Genomic DNA, 24,005 nt, shown 5'->3' on the forward strand with positions numbered 1-24,005 from the left:
TTATCCTTCCCACAGACGACGCCAAACTGTTGATGGTAAGAACTCGTCAACTAAGTTAGATCAAGAACTCCGTGGGTTGTAAAAGAAGTAGATTCAAATCAAGTGAACTTCAAGTAAACTTTCTAATGATTTCAAGAACACAAAATGTAAATGCTGAAATTTTAGAATGAAAAAGAGAGAGAATGTAGAGTGTTTATTTTCATTAACAATGAGTGGTTAAAAAACTCTCCCAAAAATCCCCCCCCCCCCCCCTTTCTCAGATGAAGGGAGGTCATAGTAGAGCACTAATGACTTTTAGTACATTGTGGTCCCTGGGGACATGACCCTGCATATGCAGTTTACAGGTGGTAGTGGTGCCAAGAGCATGGTGGTCGGTTCTAGTACATGCCAAGGGTTTGTTGGAGCACCTCAACTTCAGTACCTGGATGAACCTTTACCACTTATTTTGTACGAGTGTCAGAGATTGGCTGATGAGGACCACATCAGGTACCTTACTCGTACGAACACTACTTGTCTAGCGTGTACATCGTGTTCGTACTCCAACTCCTCTTGGTTTGTAGGTGCATTACGTATCTCTTGTGACTTCATATCGAATCATTGTGAGGCCTTCTCTGACCTTCCTCAATCGCATGTTCATGAGGCCCTTGACTCTACATCTCATGAGACCCACAGGGAAAGAGGTGCCTTGTTGGTGGCACTTATCTTAGGGAGAGAGATAAGGCCTCTTCAACGAGGCCTGCTGCGTATGCGATGAGACATGATGCCCATGTGTGAGATGAGGATCTCACTTCACAAGACCATTGCCCTGCATTCTTCATGCGCGAGGCCCTTCTGATGCAAGACCCTCCTGGCCGAGACGCTAGGCACGAGAAGCCTGGAACTAGACCATCTGGGCGTGAGACGCCTCCTGACCGAGATGCTAGCAGCGAGACGCCTGGAGTGAGACCGTCTGAGCGAGAGATGCTAGGTGCGAGACGCTAGGCAAGAGACACCTCCTAGCTAAGATGTTAGGCAAGAGACGCCTGGAGCTAGACTGTCTGGGCGTGAGACCCTCCTGGCCGAGATGCTAGATGCGAGACCCTCCTGGCCGAGACGTTAGGCACGAGACGCCTGGAGCAAGACCATCTGGGCGCGAGACCCTCCTGGCCGAGACGCTAGGCCCGAGACCGTGGTGCAAGGCCCTTGGCGCGAGGCACTTGGCACGAGACCCTCAGCGTGAGGCCGTGGTCCAAGGCCATGGTGCGCTTGTTGTGAGACCCCCAGCGTGAGGTCGTGGAACAAGGCCCTTGGCACGAGGCTGTGGTGCGAGGCCATGGTGCGCTTGGTGCTATTGTGGGGCTCTTAGCGCAAGACGCAAGGTTGGGCTTCGCCGTTTCCATTTCAAGCCTATGGTTTGAAGGGCGCAAGGTGGGAGTCTCGTGCCTAGAATTTTGGCATCTACACCACTCACTAGGTTTCTACTCATTTCTGGCAGATACATAATACTTGTGGGTAGAATTTTCTTGTCAGATGTGAAGAACACATCAATAGTCCAAGTGCCTTCAACCTTGGACCTTTTCTCATTGCCCATTTGTATCTCATGTCCTTCCTTTGAAGATTCAAAGGTCTTGAAAAGAGATCTATCATAGGTAACATTAATGGTGGCACAAGTATCATACCCCCATCCATTCACCTTTCCATGAATGGAATTGACTTCGCTTAGTGTTTCCGCTAGCTCTTCTTCAGTTGAGTTGACTCTTTCTTCATTGTTATTGTTCCTCTTGAACCTACAATCTCTAGAAAAGTGACCATTCTTGCCACACACAAAGCAAGGTCCCTTGGAACTATTGAATCATCCCTCATTCTTCTAGGGCCTTAAGGGTTTTTGACCATTGCCCATGTTTTTCCCAATTCATTTGCCTTTAGAAGGATTAGCCACCACATCGGCCTTTGAAGCCTCTCAATTAGACTCCTCCTAGTTCTTATCTCTAGAACAGGATTCCTATTCTATCCTCAAGTACTTGAGGATTTCTTCCAATGAAATCTCCTCATTCTTATAGAGGATTTTCTTCTACAGCCCCTCCAAGATGGAGGCAACTTGGCTATTATGGCACCAACAAGGAATTGTTCCAACAATAAAATATTGAATGCAGACAATTTATTCACAATAATTTACAACTCATGTTGTAATGCCCTGGATAGCCAAGACCATTCCACAATGTATTTTAAATAGTACTGGACTTGCTAATCAAGTCATTTGGACATAAATGTGTTACTATAAGTAATTAATGAATTAAGGTTAAAAATGTTGGTCAAAGGAATATCTACTTTCATTAAAAAGTTTAAGTTCATTCATGGGATCCCAAAATCAACATTTAAAAAGTCATTTACAACTCAAAAGGATGGTTATAACACAAGACGACCTAAGCTGCAAAATTAGGGTTTAAACCTAGATCCTTTGTGAATCCCTGGCCGTGGTGGTCGAGCAAGCTGCATATGTACACACTTCCACCGAACCTCTCCAACTCATGGTTGGTCCAGCTTCCCTTTTCCCTTACCTAACCACATAGCACCCGTGAACTAAGGCTCAGCAAGAAAACTTAAACATGCTCATAAGAAGTTAATAACATATTACAGAATCATAATGTAATACCCTAGTTAGCCAAGACTATTACACTTTGTGAATTCTTAGTACCTCTCATTGAAAAATTGCCTGAATTCTTCCCAACCCATTATGACAACATTCCGTGTTTGGGATACCACTTCTCACCACGTTCGACATCCTCCCGCAATATGTACATGGCACAAGCCACTCTATCATTGCCTACTACTCCCATATAGTCAAGGATGGAGCTAGTCATGCCCATCTACTGTTCAGCTCTGAACAGATCCAGGCCTCCCCTGAAAATTGGAGGATAATTCTTCTGGAATCTTTCATACAGTAGTTCACATCTGTTCCCACCCTTAGGTTGAATCGAAACTTGTGTCATTGTTGTCAAAACATACGAAGCAATGTTCCCTGACAGAACCTGCTGTCTCAACCACCTAATCTCCTCCTCCTGATTTTGCAGTCTTGCTTGCATGCCAGCAAACATCTACTACCAATTCCAGGGGAAGATGGTGGGTTCTGGCCCTGACTATCATCTGCAACCCCGATATTAACCATGCCTGGTCCAATTGACTGCCTTGGATACATAATTTCCGAATATGTCTGCATTCAATGAATTAACCTATCAGGCATGATAATCATATCCATAACTATTCCACGAGCAGGGCCAAACAACACAATAACCACATACAGTATGCATACCAACACACAGGTCTATAATGTTCATGCATCAATTATCAAGCTTTACTCCTACAAAATACATTTGTATATGACATGGTCTCTATTCTAGCATGCATATATAAGGCACATAGGTTCAATTTTAACAATTAAACACATAGTCATGTTATTATATACCAAACCGTGAGTCGAGCTTATCTTTAGCGGCGAGTGTACATGCCCAGCCAGTCATCAGGAACCCTTAACCCTAGACTGCTCTGATACCAAGTTGTAACGCCCTGGACATAAATCTGCAATTAAATACTAAATTAAGGTTAGGTATTAAAAAATTTGGTCAACGAAGTGATTATTTTTCTATAAAAATATTAAGTTTATACACGGGATCCCAAAAAGTGGTTACATACTGATAAGAGAAAAATAAAATACAAATTAGCCATCCTTAGCGGCAAAATGGGGTTCAACCCTAGTTCCTCCCAAGCTATCCCGGCCATGGCGGTCGAGTAGGTTGCATATGTACACACCGCCCCTGAAGCTCTCCAACTCATGGCTGGTCCAGTGTTCCTGTAATGTCCCAAATTACCTAATAAGGCTTAGGGCCTTGATTAGGGGGCTAGGATGGAAATATATGGAATTATATGTTTATATGATGTATTTGTGTATGATTATGTGAGTTATATGATAATGTAACTAGATATGCATGTTTAGGAGTATTAAGTATGCATGTGGGCCTATTTCATATTAGAAAAGCAATTTTTCATAATTTGGCATGTTGCGGGCATAATTGCATATATGTGCATATATGTGATATATGTGAGAGACCACATTATTATTTGGGTTACTCGACACAAGATGATCCTAGGGGGAAAGTTAGCGGGAAAGTCACAACGGGACCCAATACCCGACTTGGGGCGAGTTAAGGGGTATTTCAGGTATATAGCATAGTATCGGGTTATCGGGTAATGGGAATGAATAATTGAGGATATATTTGGAGTTAGTGAGATTAGGAGGGAATTCTAGGAATTTTAACCATTTTTCCCTCGGGGACGTTTTTGGTACCCTGAACCTCAGGATTAGCTTAAGTAAACTTAAGCCTTAAGAAAACACAAAACACTCAAACACCTCACTTACTCAACCGACATTGTCCCTCTCTCTTTCTCCTTTAGTTGTTCTAAGTTTATTCTTGAGAAGTTAAGAAGATTTTGGTTGGAAACCAGGGAATTGAAGGCTCGGGTTAGGATTCGAGATTTGTTGTGGCTAGGAGAGTATCATTCATAGCAGTGGTAATGCTTTAATCCATGTTCCAGTTGAATTTCTACCATATTTTTCCTAAGCCTTGAGGTGTTCTTGAGCTTGTGGCTCAAGTATGAGATTTTTTTATTTTGGTGGGTCTTTATTCTAGTTTTTAGTTGGGTTTTGTTGTTGGGAAGATATTAAAGTTGTTATGGGGATTAAATTGTGGTTTTAGAATTGAATTGGGATGTGTACGCCCTAAATATCCACGGGTTATTAGCGAGCTGGAAAAGGGCATAATTCTATCAGCCACGTGGAAGCCACCTACCCGGAGCTGCTGTTACAAGTCTCTACCTCTTTAGCTCGAGATAGCCAAAGGTTTAGTGAGATTACTAAGGCATCGGGTCACCAGTGTGGACACCACGAGCGGAGACTACATCAAGCTCGGGGTACGAGCTGGAGCTGACACCTCCGACCCTTTATAAAGTCAACCACGTAATGTAAACGTGCATATATCAGACATCACGTGTCTACTCCATTCCTGAATTCTCGGACATGCAGCATAAACGTTCGTGTTCAGGCACCCCACGACTGGTTTGGGCCATGCGGCCCATTATCCTCCTTACCTATTGATTAGACCACACTTCATTGTCAGGTTTTAGGAATTAATCATGAATGTCACAGAAGTGACATGATGGGTAAGAAGGTCACGGGATGACCTCATTTGCCAACACCCAGGTGTCCTCTCCCTATAAATATGGAGACCTTGGGAGTTGCAAAGGGTTGGCTTCTAATTTGTAAAGAAATACCCTGTAAGGAATATCAGAGATATATCAATAATATTGACTGGTGGACTAGAAGGATTTTAACCTTCGAACCACCTAAAAAAGTATTCGAGTTATAATCTTCCTTTGAGATCATTCATCTATTACGGTTCATCATTTAGCACTAATCCCTCTCCTTATTCATATAATTATCTGTTACCGAAGACCCGCGTCAATAGGAAGGTTTTGATTGAGTTGGCTGAAGAAAACCTAGAGAAATTCTGGGTTCATAGGAGTGGGTTGCAGCCCTGTTCTTTGGGTGTCGCGCCCCTCTTGAAACCAGGGGCCAAGGAGGGTGTCTGACGCGAAGGCGCATCATGGTGCCTATTAGGTTACGCCGCAGTGCATGTCCAGTGAGAAGAGAGGTTGAGTCCTCTAACTTGGTGGGTTACGGTGCAGGTATCTGGGGCCACGAAGCTTTAAGGGGTTTTGAGCCCCGGGAGGGCTTTTGAGTGTGGGAACTCAACCCTAAGGGCTCGAGATCGATTCTACTACCCAGTTTAGTTGAATTCGAGGTCCCAAAGGCTAGGACTCAGTTTGGAAGCCTTTATTTTTTCATTATTGATAGAATCATATATTATGGTTGTGACTAGGTTATCGCTAGGGGCTCGGAACTGGCATCGTGCTCGAGTGTCGTTCTTATTTACGCATACTATATATGTGATTAGGGCTTGGCCCGACTGTTAATAATAGTTATGAATAGGTCTTGGTCCCCTCAGAATGATTATGTTTAAGTTATCGTTTCGCTTGTTGATTGAACATACTATGTGTTACATGATTGTTCGCATGGTTTGCGTAGCTAGGGCTTGGCCCCGTTAAGGATCATGGTTATTACCATGTTTGTAATTTCTTGATGATATATTATGATTAATATGTATGCATGCTTGTATTGTTAAAGTATGCCTATCTGTATCTATTTTTGTATCTGTATCTGAATACCTAGTTCAGGGCTTGACTTATTAATCAAGGACGGCAATAGCGCGTTGTGCGCTGGTTGAAAGGCTTAGGCCCAAATCAGCAGGTAAGTCTTGGTCAAAGGCTTAGCGCGCTATGCGCTTGGGCCCCTACGTTGGTCGACCCAATGGTCGTTGGAAAACAAGGCATTTGGCTAGCTCTATGGCTAGTTACCTAGAGCTAAGGGCGAGGACCCCAGGTGACTCTATGGTCACTTAGCTAGGGCAAAGGGCCCCGGGGTTGACTCTATGGTCAACTAGTTAGGGAAGCGGCCCCATAATGGTCCAATGATCATTTATTTGTAATTGTATGACCGTATGAGTAGGTTATTTCTGTTGGAAATACTAGATAAGTACTTGGAAATCTGTATTCTCTGTTCATGCACCTGTTTTAGTTTTCTTGCTAAGCCTTGGCTCACGGGTGCTTCATGGTTCAGGTAAGGGAAAAGGAAAGCTTGAATATCCATGAGTTGGAGAGCTTCGATGGCAGCGTGTACATATGCGGCTGCTCATCCACCACGACCGAGGATGCCTCAGAGGAACTAGGGTTGTAGCCCTGATTTTGCCGCTTAGGTCGGCCGGCTGTAATTTTGATGTATATACACCCTTTTAAATGTCTTTTTATAATATTTTGGGATCCCATATACGTATGAAACTTTTACACGTTTATAACCAAACAACTTGATTAGCAAGTGTAACACAATTTAAAATGCACAGTGTAATGGTCCTGGATTAGGAAGACGTTACAGTTCCCTTCCCCTTGCCTACACCACATAGCACCCTTGAGCCAAGGCTCAGCAAGAAAACTGAAATCATCAGATACAAATGAGCAACAGTATATAAACAGTAAACTTAAATCGATAAATTCAATAAGCAACACTACATAAGCAATAAGCTTAGTAGTAATAATCTGCTCAATCAAACACATAACCCAATCCCAACATTTAATACAGTTAATTAAGTGCAATCGACACTTCTATTTATTTAAGTGACGTCAGGCCCAGCGCCCTTAAGCCAAGTCCTCTGGTTTCATGGCTGACCCCGACTCGCTTAGGTCGGTCTGCATTCCGCACACTTAGTGTCAGCCCAGGCTCCCTTAGGCCAAACTTTCATAATAGATATAATCACATGTATATTGCACAACATGCAATCAGATACAACATATATAAGCATGCCCTGCCGGTTATTCTCAGATACATTTATAGCCATATTCTCACATATAGTCATACTCATACTCATATTTATTAACAGGGGTCTGAGCCCCGATCACAATCCAGGTGTAGTTTTCTTACCTCGAGTCCTGAGCAGATAGCGTATGGCAATCCTGAGCACAATCCTTATTCTTGAGCCTTAGCGATATAACCTAGTCACAATGCAATAACGGTAATCATCAAGACCTAAACCAATTAAAAGCTTTGAAATAACATACTAGCCTCTGGGGTCTCGAATTCTACTAAACTAGGTAGTAGAATCCTTCCCTAGCCCTTGGGTTTGAGTTCCTGAGCTTAAAACCCTAATTGGCCAACATTTTCCATTTGAGTCGTAGCAACCCCCAGCTAGCGTCGCAACCCACTAAAAGTCAAAGAGCCTAAGCCTTCATTTCCCTAGACACGCATCGCAGTGCAACTCACCCAGCACCGTGGCGCTAAGGCAGTTCAGTGAACTTATTAGGCCTCTGAGTTCATGCGGGTTGCGGCACTCCAAGAACAGTGCCGCGGTGTGACCCCGCGAACCCAGAATTTCTAGAGCTTTTCCTGCATTTTCCCCGAACCAAAACCTCTAAAAACAACATTTCAACCTATTTCAATCATCAAAACAATACCAACAACTCATATAAACAACAAATAACAACCCATAGCCTCTAAGACACTCTAAAACCAACAATTCTCAACTTAAGAACTAAAACCTTAACTCCTCAAAAACACCACAGACAAAGCTACGAAAATAGATCTTACCTCTGAATTCCTCAATGAAAATTTTGAATCCCTTAACCGTAGGTACTCACAGCAGCCACAAATCCTCAGCCACAAGCTCTAACTCCTCCAAAGTTACTTAAACCCCATCCAAGCCTCAAGGGAGAGAGAACAACGAGAGAGAGAAAAAAGAGGTTGAGGTGTTATGTTCTAATCTTGGTTCCCTTAGCTTCTACAGAATACTAGTGCCTAAGGCCAAGTCTATCCTTTCAACAACAAGACTAAAATGCCCCTTGATCAAAACCTATTCTTTAATGCCCCTAAGGGAAAAATCGTCTTTGTATCCCATCTCCCGCTAATCCTTAAATAGCACTATAGATTCCCAATTAATTCCGACATAACCAAATAATCACCAAATAACTACCCATTACCCTATAAATCCTGACTACGCGCTAAGTTTCCCAAAATAACCCTAGGCTCTCCCTGAGCCGGGTATTTGACCCCGTTGTGACTTTTTCCGCTAACCCACTCACTAGGATCGCCTCGGACCACGCATCTCAAATGTATCTCCATAACACTGAAGTCTCACCCATAAAGCATATACAATACAAATATACCCTCAACGGGTCAAAAATTACAAATATGCCCCAATTTACAAAAACGGGCCCGCATGCATATTTAATACACATAAACATGCATAAATATTCACATTACCATATAAATCATTTATATCACATAATCACACATATATTCAATTAATTCCACATATAAATCTGATTATGCCCTCCTGGCACAGTAATCAAGGCACTCAGCCTTAATAGAGAATTCAGAATAAAGAGCATGCCTAGCAGTAATAACCCTACTCGTGCATGCATTCAATCCAGATAAATGACTATAAAGTCACATGGGGGCCCGTGGCCCTAGATAAGGGACTATAGAGTCACCCCGGGGCCCGTTTCCCTATTTTCTATATAACCAGCCTTAGGGTTGGCCAAGCGTACCTAGCGCTTTATTTTCCAAGCAACCATAGGGTTGTTCAAGCATATGCCATGCTCCTGGATAGGCCTAACCATATCGGTCAGTGGTCAGAGTACTATTGTCACCCTTGACTTATAAGTCAAGCCTTTCGGCCTACGCTTAGCACGCTATTGTCGCCCTTGACTTATAAGTCAAACCTTTCGATCAGAAAATACAAAAAGCATATATCAGTTAACAATTATCCAGATACAGAGCATTCAAGCATGCTTAATCAAACAATCACAGGCGTAATCATAATCATGCTCATTCACAGGGGTCCGAGTCCTAATCATAACCAAGGGTGCAATTTTCTTACCTTTGGTCCAAGCACTAGATAAATAGAAATGACCCTCCAGCACGATCCCCTTCTGATCCCTAGCAGTACCCTAGTCACAACCATAATAAAAATATCCATCAATATCGAGTATATAAAGGCTTCCTGACATAGTCCTAGCCTTCGAGACCTCGAATTCTACTGAACCGGGTAGTAGAATCCTTCCCAAGCCCTTAGGTTTGAGTCCCCGCAACTCGAAACCTCACTTGACTAATCTTTCCCATTAGCATCGAGGTGTGCCCCAAAGCAGAGAGACATGGACCTATTTTCACTAGACACGCACCATGACACAGCCCATAAGGCGTCACGGTGCTATGGCAGATCAGAAGAACCCCAACCCCCCTAAGTTCATACGGCTCGCGACGCTCCAACTTAGCACCGCAATGCAACCCCGCGAACCCAAATTTCCAACATTTTTCTCCGAACCAAATCCCTCCAAATTCATCCCAATTAACAACCAAACCCAAAATTGAGTCCCAAAACGTCAATAATACACTTAAGGCAACACAAATACACCAAAAACGAAGCCAAAACCCTACTCCAATTCAAAACCCAACCATAAGCCTAAAACTCAAGAAAAAACTTAAACCACCAGAAATCTTAGCAAAACAGAGCAAGGAAATCATACCTCGGCTGTTTAATCATGACCCTAAGCTGCACCTAACCCAATTCTCAGCTTCAAGCCTCCAATTCCAAGCAAAACTCCTCCAAAAGTTCAGAGAATTTAAACAAACTATGGGAGTGAAAGAGAGAGAGGGAGAGAGAGAAACGTGAGAGAGAGAGATATTAAGGAAGCTGTGTTTTGTGTTTACTAAGGTATTTCTAAGGGCTTCCAGTGACTAAATCCATCCATGGGCATGAAAAGACTAAAATGCCCCTTGCCCAAAAGCTTTCTCTTTGATGCCCTAAAGGGAAAAATCGTCTTTTGCCACCATTTCCCACTTATCTCAATTAACACCCATAATCACAGTTGATCATCAAATAACTTCCCATTACCCGATAAATCCCAGTAATATACTAAATTACCAAAATACCCCTAATCTCACTGTGAGTCGAGTATTTGACTCCGTTGTGTTTAAACCGGTAACTTGCTCACTAGGATCGCCTCGTTTCGAATGACTCAAATATATCCACATAATAATGTGGTCTCAATCACAAATCACATATATATTTACAAATACACCCTCAACGGGTCAAAATTATGAAAATACCCTTCTAATAAGAAACGGGCCCACAAGCTTGTTCAATACACTTAAACATGCAAACACAGTCATATAATAATATAACTCACATAATTCACATAATCATGCATATAATCATAAAAATGCACATAATATCCACTTATGCCCTCCCAACGCACTAATCGAGGCACTAAGTCTGATTAGCGAATTTGGGGTGTTACAATTATCCCCTCCTTACAGGAATTTCTTCCTTGAAATTTTACCTGAATAGCTCGGGATCTTGATCCCGCATATTGAACTCCAATTCCCAGGTCGCTTCCTCGTCCTTGTTGTTCCTCCATAATACCTTAACCAAAGGTATGATTTTATTCCTCAGGACCTTGTCCTTCTTGTCTAATATCCGAACTTGCTGCTCTTCATAGGATAGATCTGCCTGCAGCTCCAAATCTTTGTAACTCAATACATGAGCCTCATCTGATACATACTTCTGAAGCATCAATATATGAAACACATTGTGCACTGCTGATAATGTCGAAGGTAAGGCCAATCTATAGGCCACCTGACCCATCCTCTCCAAGATCTCAAAAGGTCCTAAAAATCTAGGGCTCAACTTGACCTTCTTCTAAAACCTCTTCACCCCTGTCAATGATGAAACTCTAAGGAAGACATAGTCTCCCACTTTGAACTCCACATTCTTGCGCTTTGGTTCTGAATAGTTTTTCTGTCTACTCTGTGATTTGAGCATCCAAGCTCTAATATTTTCGATAGCCTCATTGGTCTTTTGAACTGCTTCAGGACCCAAGTATTTCCTTTCACCCATCTCATCCTAATGAATGGGCGATCTAAACTTCCTACCATACAACATCTCATAATGAGCCACTCCAATGGTCGACTGATAGTTGTTATTGTAGGAAAATTCTATCAAAAGAAAATACTTACTCCAGGACCCTTCAAAGTCCAAAACGCATGCCCGAAGCATGTCTTCCAGTATCTGAATCATACTCTCAAACTAACCATCTGTCTGGGGATGATAAGTTGTACTAAATTTCAACTGTGTACCCATAGCTTTCTGCAAACTTCCTCAGAACTTGGGGTCCCAATCTGACATAATCGACTTTGGAGCCCCATGAAGACGCACTATCTCTCTCACATAGAGATTTGCATGTTGGTTAACTGTATAAATCATCCTCACTGGTAGAAAGTGAGCTAATTTGGTGTATCGATCAACGATAACCCACACCGAATCATGTTAACCTACTGTCCTGGGCAACCCAACCAAAAAATCCATAGTGATGTCTTCTCATTTCCACTCTGAAATATCCAAAGGCTCTAATAGTCCCGCTGGTATATGATGTTCAGCCTTAACTTGCTGACACGTTAGTCACTTAGCCACATATTCGGTCACATCCCTCTTCATCCCGAGCCACCAATATAAAGTCTTCAAATCCTGATACATCTTCGTGGTTCTTGGATTTAAAGAGTAAGGGGTAGTATGAGATTCATCCAGAATCTCGCATCTGATACCAGCATCCATCTGATATCAATAAACCCATTTCTGACATCTTCCTAGCCACTCCAGCTAGGACATCCTCTCTTATCTTCATCAACTGTGGATCATTCAACTGACTTTCCTTTATCCTTTCTAGACTAGTAGACTGCAATGGGATGTTGGCTAACTGGCCCACCACTAACTCTATCCCTGCTCTGGTCATATCCTCTGCCAATTTCCTGGATATTTTCTTTGAACTAAAAAATTGTCCCGAACCTTTCCGAGTTAAGGCATCTGCCACCACGTTGGCTTTCCCTGGATGATACAGGATTTCACAATCATATTCCTTCACCAGATCTAGCAAACATCTCTACCTCATGTTCAGATCCTTCTGTGTGAAGAAGTACTTTAGACTCTTGTGGTTAGTGTATATCTCACAGTTCTCACCATAAAGGTAATGCATACATACCTTTAGTGCAAAGACCATTGCTGCTAACTCTAGATCATGTGTAGGGTATCTCTGTTCATATTCCTTCAACTAACATGATGCATAAGCAATCACCTTCCCTGCCTGCATAAGAACACAGCCTAAACCCTATCTCGAGGCATCACAGTAAACCACAAACTTCTCTTGGTCCGTTAGAAGACTTAGTACTTAAGTTGTAATCAATCATCGCTTCAACTCCTGGAAGTTGTTCTCACACTTATCTGACCATACAAACTTCTGATTCTTGCATGTCAACTCTGTCAGTGGTGAAGCAATCCTGGAGAACCCTTCCACAAAGTGCCTGTAATAACCTGCCAATCCAAGGAAACTTCTAATCACTTAAGCATTCTTTGGCCTTGTCCAATCTCTGACCGCCTCAATCTTAGCTAGGTCCACCTTGATTCCATCTTTACTGATAATGTGACCAAGGAAAGTCACCTGCGGTAACAAAACTCACACTTCTTGAACTTTGAATACAGTTTGTATTCCCTCAGCCTCTGTAAAACCAACCTGAGATGTTGCTCATGCTCTTCCTCTGACTGCGAATAAACTAGAATATCGTCGATGAAGATGATCACAAACCGATCCAAATAATTCTTGAACAACTTGTTCATCATATCCATAAAAGATCATGGGGCATTAGTCAAACCAAATGACATAACCAGAAACTCATAATGCCCATATCTAGTGTGAAAAGATGTCTTCGGTATATCTTCCCCCTTGATCCTCGGCTGGTGATAACCAAATCGAAGATCTATCTTCGAGAATACCGTCTTACCCTGTAACTAATCAAACATGTCATCTATCCTTGGCAGAGGTTACTTGTTCTTAATGGTTAACTTATTTAACTCTTTGTAATTGATACACATCCTCAGAGAACCATCCTTCTTCTTCACAAATAAGATTGGCGCACCCCATGGAGAGAAAATGGGTCCAATAAAACCCAAGTCTAACAACTCCTGTAACTGTACCTTTAGTTCTTTCAACTCTTTTAGGGTCATTGTGTATGGTGCCCTAGACACCTCGATCCACCTACAGCCACCTACGCCTGACGCGCCAACAATATGTCCCATCACCTCAGTCCACGTGCGTCAATGCCAAGCTTCAGCTGCTATTTTCCCCCATGCCACCTGCAAAGAAAAGCAAAGCAACAAATTTAACACAGTTATTGTTAATTGTTATTATTTTTAGCTTTCTTTTAATTATATTTTAACCATTTTCTTTATAATCCTTAGTTTTAGTTCTTTTTTCACTTTAGTCCCCTTCTCACCCTATAAATACATTCATTCTCTTCCATTTTAAACACACATTTTCTCTCACACCTCCCATAATCTTCTTTAGTTTTTCTCTGTAAGTTATGAAAAATGGTTATCTCACAATTTTCTGGTAAATTTGTGAGAATTACTATTTACGTAGGCTAGGGTAATTTTTGTGAGGTTAGGAGTGAAACTTTGTATTTTGTAATTTTTATTTGTTTTTATAAATATTTTTCAAAGACTAATATTTGAGTTTTATTATTTCTATCACTATTTATGCAATTAGTATTTAATATTAATTTTATATAGATTCAGTCAAGCCTTTTCTATGTGATTTTACAAAATATAATTTTATATTAATTTTATTATTTTATGAAAATTCATTTACTGCATGGTATAGTGTCAATCTAGGATTTCTCATAACAATAGTATTAGCATGAGATCTTAGTTTGTTATTTTATGAGTAGTCTTTTACTGCACATTGTCAACGGTATTATGTCAATTCTAGGTTTCTCATAACGATAACATGTGCATGCACTTCAAGTTTGAAATTTCATTATTCAAATACATTTGCAAATTATCAAAGTAAATAGGTGGCCAAAATATAGTTTGGAACCCGATGTCTCACCAAGCCTTTTTATTATTTATTTTCTTTATATTTTAATCCTTCAAACAAAAAAATCCACGAAAATATTGCTTATTTTTATGATCCTATATTACTCAACTCCTAACTGTTTTACTTGTCTCTTTGTTTCTTTACCTCCTTGTGGAATCGACCACCCTCTATACTACAACCATCGCTTAGTGGAAGTGACGTTTGGGCGTTAAAACAGATCTAAAGAACTCGTCATTTGGAGCTTAAAACACGTGTCCGTACGGACACGTCAGGAAATGTGTCATCTGCATGTAGGTGATGCATCACCTACTAGCAGGCAACATCTCACCTACTGGGGCTTTTGAGCCTCATTTGCATCCGGGTGATGCAACGCCTCCAAGGAGGCGATGCATCGCCACCTCCACTGACTTGTGACCCCTCCAATGGGCCTAAAATTGCTCCAAATGCTAACAAAATTTTTGGGGATCCTTAGATACCTCCATGTATCACTTTGGACCCAAAAACACAATTTATAAGTGCCTACGATTGAAACTCAAATTTCACATCCACGCTATGTGAAATTCACTAAGTGTTTTATACCTAGCTTGTATAACACACTTATTATTTGTAGTTAACCAATCATAACACATTCCATGCTCTCCAATCGTCTTTGAATATGATTCAAGCTAGATTCATGCTCTAGTCAATGGTAGGAACTCATGTGCATGTTTGGTTTTGGTACGAGATGTTAGCTTAACCGAAAGACAAAACTACATGCGTAGCCACGACAAGGTTTCAACCCATGGGATCCGCTAGTTAAACTTATGTAGACAAAAGGAACATGGTCATGGAGAGTGTGTCACTAGTTTCCATTGAACGATAAAGCCACGGTTATTGATTGTGAGGGAGACAAGAGACAAAAGGGTGCAAGAGAAAACTGGAGAAGGAAAGAACGTATGGGTTAAATTTGGTTTTTTGGGTTAAAGTGTGTTACGAATGTTTTATCATGTTTAGGTTACACTTATGTTTTTCATGTTACATAATTTTTTAGAATGTGTTAAATTAGTGTAATCTTAGGAACTAAAACATGACAAAATTTTAACCAAGGATAAAAAAACCAAAGTAACATAATAAACAAAGTATTTGTAAGCTATTTGTATTTTAATTATGAATAAAATCCATGTTATTTTTAGTTTCTACTTTGTTTCACCAATCAAATAACATGAGAAGGTTACTATTGTCATTTACATATTTTTATGGAAATAAATCAGTTAAAATAGGTTATTTTCTAGTTTTGTATACTAGCTCCAACAAATACATCAAAAGAAAGGTACTAGCTCGTTTTGTATTGCAGTTTCAGCAAGGAAATCGTACATAAGGGTTATTGAATGGTTGCGTAAGCAATAATTCTTTCTAGATTAACATTTTTATTTTTTTTTATTATTTTTTGTGTAAAAATTAAGTAACAGGTAACATTTGATGTGTAACCTATATCCATTTGATACATCATTTGTAACATTTGATGCATCATCTATAACTTTTGATAGTTTTCATACAAAGTAAATTAAACAAAAAATGTCACTGGCTATTTTATTTTATAGTAGTTTCTCAATGAAAATCACACAAAAATGTTTGGTTAAAAAAAAAAGATTCGAATCACCGAAATCATGCAAGACCAAAGCTCATTTGTGGTACACAACAGCAAGTGTACAGCCTAACTTTGACGGTTGCAAAAATAAAGTACTAGGTTTTTAATATATATCAAATGTATCATGTAGTTTTTTTTTTAGGAATTGTGCCCTTGAAAGCATATGTGTTGGACATTGTTTTATGAAATAAATACTTAAGATGAATTTTTCCATATATTGATTGTTCATTATTATTATTTGAATAATATTTGTAACGTCTCGAAATCCCTAATGGAATTAAGTGTATGGATTAGCATGCCGGGAGGACACATGGGGGTAATTATGTGTTGATTAATTGTACTATGTGAGTTTTATGCATACGTAATTGAGTATGCACAAAAATGTGTATTAAATGTGTTTAAAGATCCGCTTTTGTTAAAAAATAGGCATTTTCATAATTTTGACTTGTTGAGGGTAAAATTGTAATTTTATATGCTATGTGCTTAAGACCACATTATTATGTGGATATATTTGTGATATTCGGCATGAGTCGATCCTTTTGAGAAATTTAGAAGAAAAGTCACAATGGAGATTTATACTCGGCTTGGGGTGAGCCAGGGATATTATAGTAATTTCACATATTTTGGGAACTAATTGAATATGAGATATTTTATTTTGAGGAAAATATTTGTATTTGGAAGATTAGAGGATTTACTTGGGAATTATATTTATAATTTGAGGTTTAGTGGGAATTTGGCCGAAATGACCAAAATGCCCTTAAGCTTGGTTTGGATGATAAGTTAAGGGTAGGGAAAATGGTCTTTTTGACCATTAGACTAACTAAGATGGGCCAAGTGTTGGACACTTCCTTCATTCATGTTCATCTATCTCTCTTTCTTTCTTCTAGTTCTTTCTCCAAGCACCCAAGACCTCTAAGAAACTAATTTGTTGAAGCTTCTCATGATTTCAAGTGGAGATTTAGAGTTTTTCTGAGGATAGGAGCTGCTTAAATTACCCTATCAGCTGGGATTTTCAAAAAATTTAGAGGTATGAATCATTTCTTTGTTCTTCATTCTCTTTGTAGTGTTCATCATGTTCTTAATGCAATTTGGGGTTCTTAATTAATTTCTGAGTTTGAGGTTTGTTGAGTTGTATTTATGGGTAAATTTAGGTTGAGGATAAGCTTAGAAATTGTTATGTAACTTATTTTGCTTTGGGTTGTCATAAATTTGAAGTTACTTTTCGGATTTGAAGAAGGAGCTTGAGTTCAAGAGCTCTAAATTGTGGAATTTTGCATCCTTATGTTTTTTATATATTTTAGGGCATCTTGATTTTTCTTGTGGTTTGTATTGACTATTTGACATTGAATCTAGTATAAAATCTGGTTAGAATGTGGTTTTCGGTTTAATTGAGGTGGCTGGAAATCGTACAGAGTTGTACCATTCGAATTGGGGAAGAACACCTTGTTTCTGGGCTTATTTTGGGTTTTTGGCGACCAAGCGCGACCGTGCTAGTGTCCCAGAGTTGAAGGGATTTTGAATTCAAATTGAGGTTTCGAGGCTAGTAGCATGACCGCACTAGTATGGATGAGATCGTGCCATTACCCCAAAAACCCTAAAATTTATCTGGGCGCGACTACGCTAGGTGCCCCAAACCGTGGAATTTCGGGAATAAGGCTCAGGGTTTCGAGGGTCTGTTTTGAGGGCCCATTAGGGGGCTCAGGGGACGTTTCTAGTACCTTGTTAACTGGGAATAATGGTTTGAAGGGTTAGAGTTTAGATCAGTACTTGGGATCTAAGTCTAATCCTCAATGAATGCTTTACTTACGTTGTGACTAGGTTTTCTGCAAGGCTCAGGGCATGGATCGTACTCGGGTTCGTACCACTATTTACTCAGGACTCGAGATAAGAAAACTGGCATATGCACATAAAGCATATTGTTTGTCATGCATACTAGAATTGAATTATCTGTGAATAATTTGTGCAATCAACATTCGGCCATCGTGTGTACGTGGATCAGTTAGCCATTGTGAGTAACATGGGTCATGAAGGCGATTTCAATTTAAGGGTGTAGTCCCCACTCACTCAGCATGGACCGTAGGCTTGGCGCTGAAGTATGCACCTCGCTCGGTTGGGTCTTTCGACATGGTTGTTTTCCTAGGCCATGTAAATGATTCATGTGAGTGAAATGAGTATACTTGCAAACTGTGAAGCATGTTTACAATTTATATGATTGGAATAAATGCATTTTGTATCTGTGAAGTATGTGTTTATTGCTTATAAATAATGTGATTATTATTATGCCATGTGGGGTTTTCCTCCTAGGCCTTGGCCCATGGGTGCTCTATGGTGCAGATAAGGGCAATCTAGAGTTGGACCAGCCATGAGTTGGAGGCTTTGGAACGGCGTGTACATGTTTGGCTTGTTTTTCCATCACGGTCAACTTATTTTGAGGAACTTAGACCATTAGTTTGATTTTGTCGCTTAGGTCGGCTATTTTTTGTAATGTTTAATGTAACTATCTATTGTTTATAAACTTTTGGGATCTCGTATATATATATATATTCAATCCTTTTAATGAAAAGTTTAATTTCATTGACCAAAATTTTTAGTCCTAACCCATTATTTAATTTTAATTACACTTTTAGTCCAAATGACTCATTTATCAAGTTAAGCATTATTTTAAACACATGGTGTAACAGTCCTAGATTAGTAGGGCATTACAATATTATATGAATATCAGAAAATTCTGTAATTTGTTATTGTACACTCTTGTATTGGTACGAGAGGATTAAGATTGTAGGGAGTGAATTTAAATAGTTCACAGTAAAACAAAGTTATATGGGATCTTTGGATTAAATAATGTAAGTGCAGTTCACTAGTATTATGAATACATGTAATGTAAATCTGGATTACTGATGTAGTAGGACATCTTAGTGGAGGTACTTTGTATAATGTGGTTATATATGAATTAGACCCGATATGTTATTAATACTTAACTGAATACCATTTGTTTTAAAAGTATTAATCAAACATGTCAATAGGATGATCATAAACAAATTGATCTTAATCCTAAAGTTATTATGAAGTCATGTTTATGTCATTTTATTCCTTTGATTCACTCGTTATGGTTTGTCAAAATGATCAAGTTGAGAACTTTTGTTTTGGGGACTCATTGATGTGAATGGTTGGGGACATAATATACATATATAGAATCTATACCTTTCTGGGAGGAATTGAATCGTGGTTCTCTTAAGGGTTAGATTTTAGAACTGAAAGGTTATTGAACTCAAATTCATAAATCAATTTATGAATTAACATTCACTAATAAACTTAATGGTACATAAGGAAATAAAAAATAATTAAAGAGGTAAAATGGTGTTCTTATCCCTACTTTAATTATGAATCATTAATAGATGATTGAACTGTATGTAATGATTAAATCGATGGACACTTTTTATCTTTAAAAAGTACTCAATAAATAAATATCTATATTTGCAAGAGTGTGGTCTCATATTTTTAGTGAAATAATATTGAGATTAATAAATTAAGATTATTACATTAAAGAGATTTAATTAATAATCTAAATTTATTGGAGCTTGAAATTATAGGTCCATAGGTCCCCGAGATGGTTATATCATTACTGTTCAAGGTAAGACTATCAACACTATTCAAGGTAAAAGTTGAAACCGGGAAAATCAGTGAAATAGCATATTTGGAATAAATTTGTTCTTCAAGGTTAAATATGTAATTAAGATAAATTAATAATTAATATATTAATTTTAGAAATTAATTAATTAATTGAATTCTCAAAAATAATTATTTAAATATAATTGTAATTTTTTAAAATTGTATTTAAAGAATTAGAATAATTAATTTTCAATTAATTAGTTTTACATATTTAAATTATGTGAAAAGATCATTCAGATAATTCAAATTTGGTTTGAATTAGTTTAAAATTTATTCATTAATTAAAATATTAATGTGATAAGATTAGTTATCATGTTTTAGATATTTTTTAATAAATAAATTATTAAATAGCAAATAAATAAAATTGATTAAGACACATGACATGAAAAAGGAAAGTGTTACACGCATGTGATTGGCATGTAACAATATATTTTTATTTATTTATTTATTTTAATAATTATTTTATAATTTGAATTTTAAATTGTGAATTCATTATTCTTTTATAAATGATAGAAAATAGTTTCTAGAGAGAATTCTAAGCTTTTCACAAAGAGAAAAATAGATATCGTATTTTTTTTTCTATCCCTAAAAAATTGTCTCAGACTTGAAAAATTCCAAGATCTCATGTGTTGAGAATATCTTGAGAATCGCCATAATTTCCATCATAATTCTACGTGTCCACTCGCTTCTTGAGGTGTAGAGATACATATTAGAAGATCTTGGTCTGAGTATTTTGGAGGCTGCTTAGGATTAGATGTTCATAGAAGATACAAAAAGATAGCGAGGAATCTTGATAGTTCTACAACTGGTAAAATTCCTTAACTTTTTCTATGTCACTGATTAATGTACGCATGTTAATGGATCTGATTATTTAAAGATTTTTTAAATAAAAAAATTTGAAATCTCTGGGCCCACCACCTCGTGCATTCAACTGCGCACATGGTAAACCAGTTACCGAAAATTTTCTTAATTTTAAATATTTTTATGTAATTATATACACTTATGTGCATAGACAGGCCCATTCAAGGCCCAGTGAGGGCTGAATCCCACAGTAAAAAAATTACATATAAAAAATATATATTATTGTTTTAATTAAATAATTGCCCACCAAAATATTAAGAAAAGCCCCCATAATTTTTTTATAACAATTAAACCCCGACAAAATAAAATAAAATGACTAAAAGTAATTAATAATTATTATTTGAAATAGGCAATTATAATTTTTATAGTCATTAATGACAATTAGTTTATATATTTTTATTTCAAATCCTCACTAAGTAACTTTATAAATTTAATATTTGAATATTTATCTATTTTTTGTGGTTACTAATGAATTTTATTAATTTGTTTTAAATGTTTCTTGTTTATTTTTATACTTTAAATTTTGATGATATATGTTTTTTTATAGTAGTGGTAACAAAGCCTGAAAAACTTGAAAGCTTGACTGAAAAATCTAAATAATATACAAACATAATAGAAAAATAACAATATAAAATAGAAGACAAAAATTTTGCCAAGAAAAGTAGAAGTTAGTAGAAAATATTAACATTTGAAAGAAAAAAAATATATTATAGTTGATAATTGATATTTTTTATTGGTGTTGTAATTATACCAATTGGGACCATGAGAATTATAGATGTAATAGAGGTCCCTTAATTATCTTAAATTACAGGGATACAATGCAATTAATTAGTTAAACAAACACATCTAATTTTATAATTCCACTTAAGAAAATGATATGACTCAATACTTTAGGTAAAGAGTCAGCTCAATAGTGGCTAGTATGTGTATTGATATTTATAAAGCCAGGAATACAATATACAGAATATTCTAGATATTGACAGCACACCAATCCGTGTGAATAAGGAAACACAAAAAAAATAATTCCTAGAAGTTAGGGATTCTCTAACAACCTAATGATAAGCTGTCAGATTGTACACCAATACATTGAATACAATACTCACTCACACACTGTATTATTCTATTTCCTAACATCCCCTCTAAAACTGAGTACGGTTTGCTGATAAGGAAATTTAATTGAGAATGAGACAAACTCTTGGTCAGGCAATCGACAATCTGATCGGAAGAAGGAATGTATCTGATATCCAAGGACTTGTCTAAGACTTTGTCCCTAACAAAATGAACGTCTAGTTCTATGTGCTTTGTCTGTGCGTGATAAAATGGATTGGAGGCTAGAGCACTGGCACCCATATTATCACACTAAGTTACTAGGATTGATGGTAAAGGAAAACTAAGCTCTTTGAGTAGAGAATGAACCCATGATATCTCTGCTGCCACTTGTGCTAAGGCTCGGTACTCGGATTCTATACTTGAGCGTGAGTGTAACGCCCCAAAATCCATAATGAGGTTTAATGGTTGGATTAGAAGGTCGAGAGGGCCATAATTGATTTATTATCCCATTAAATGATTATATGCATGATTATGTGAGTTATATTATTATATGATGATAAATGCATGCATGTGGTTCCATTTTTCATTATAAGGGTATTTTCATAATTTTGGCCATTGAGAGCATATTTGTATATTTTGGTGCATGTTTGTGATTTATGGATGAGATCACATTATTATGTGGATATGTTCGAGCCATTCGGCATGAGACGATCCTAGAATGCAATTTAGCGGTTTTGTCATAACGGGGTCAATTATTGGGATATTGGATAATGAGAATGATTATTTGATGATATATTGAGAGTTAGTGATATCAGGAGGAAATTCTGGAAATTTTGAATATTTTGCCCCGGGGTCGTTTTTGGGACCCCGAGCATTAGGATTTACTTGAGGATATTTAAGCTTGAAGTAACCTGTCAGAAGGAAAACTACGTTCAGAAACCTTTTCTCTTTCTTCCGTTATCCATTTTTACTGTTCGTCGCATTTTCGAAGGGAACTTGCGTTCTAGGACTCGGATTCTTGTGAGGATCGATTTATAGCAATTCTGGGGAAGATTGGAAGCTTATTAACCGGAGGATTTAGCGAGAAACGACTCAATTTGAGGTAATTCAAGCTTTAAGTTTTTAGTTTTCGAGTTTCTAAGCTTTGAATTGGATTTTGTGTGTTGATGAATTTTTTATTTGTTTGAGCCTCGGGATTTGTTGATTTTGGATCATTGCGATATTTGGAAACTTTGATTTTGGATTTGGAGATGTTTGAGTAGGGTTTTGGAAGGATTTAAAAGAGGGAAAATGAGGTTTTTGGGTGGGTTCGTGGTCGGGCCGCAACCCTATTCTTGGGCGTCGTGGCCCAGGCTTGATGAAGGAGGAGGCTTGTTGTCTGGGCAGTTAGGGCCGCGGCGCTAGGCACAGGCTGTTAGTAAAATATAAATTGTCTCAATGGAAATGGTAAGAAAATATTGCAACTCTATGCAAAATATTACAATAGATAAGGATTGATTAAATAAAGTGTTACAACTCTATAACTGAAAATACAAATAAAAGGAGAAGGAGATGTAAGATGATAGAAATAGAAAGTACAACTCTATTACAAAAATGATACAAGTAAACTAGAAGTGTTTGAACAAAGGAAACAAAAGGATTACAACTCTTAAACAAAAGTACAAGTAAATAGAATAAGAAGAAAAGAAGAAAGAGCAATAGAAGTGTGGATGCCAAAAATCCACCAAATAAAAACTCTTTAGTCCCTGGTTGGAACATAGGGATAAAGGTCACTTATTCATGCTATTGGGCTCGAGCCTGTAGGCCTTGTTGAATACAGGAGATCATCTCATGAGAAACAACACATTATGAGCCACAAGGTTTGGCCCTGCTAAGCTAAGGGGCCACAATGAATACTGCAAGAGGATAGGTGCACAAGGCCCTCACATAGTGAGGTCCGACGTGCCCGCACAAGGCTGACGTGCTCATGGGTCAGGATGCACTCATACGCGTAAACGCTGCCAAAGACACCCAGGACATACACCTATGGATGCTCAATATTCAACGCTTATAAAAGACCCAAAGAACGCACTTAGACCCCTATACGCCTACACTCTCATTGGGTCCTCTGGCCATTAGGCACGCACCCCCTAGCAAGGCCATCAGGCACGCGCCCCCTAGCGAGGCCATCAGGCATGCGCCCCCTAGCGAGGCCATCAGGCACACGCCCCCAGCGAGGCCCTTATGCGTGCGC

The sequence above is a fragment of the Humulus lupulus genome, chromosome 2, assembly GCF_963169125.1.
Source record: "Humulus lupulus chromosome 2, drHumLupu1.1, whole genome shotgun sequence".
Taxonomy (NCBI): Eukaryota; Viridiplantae; Streptophyta; class Magnoliopsida; order Rosales; family Cannabaceae; genus Humulus; species Humulus lupulus.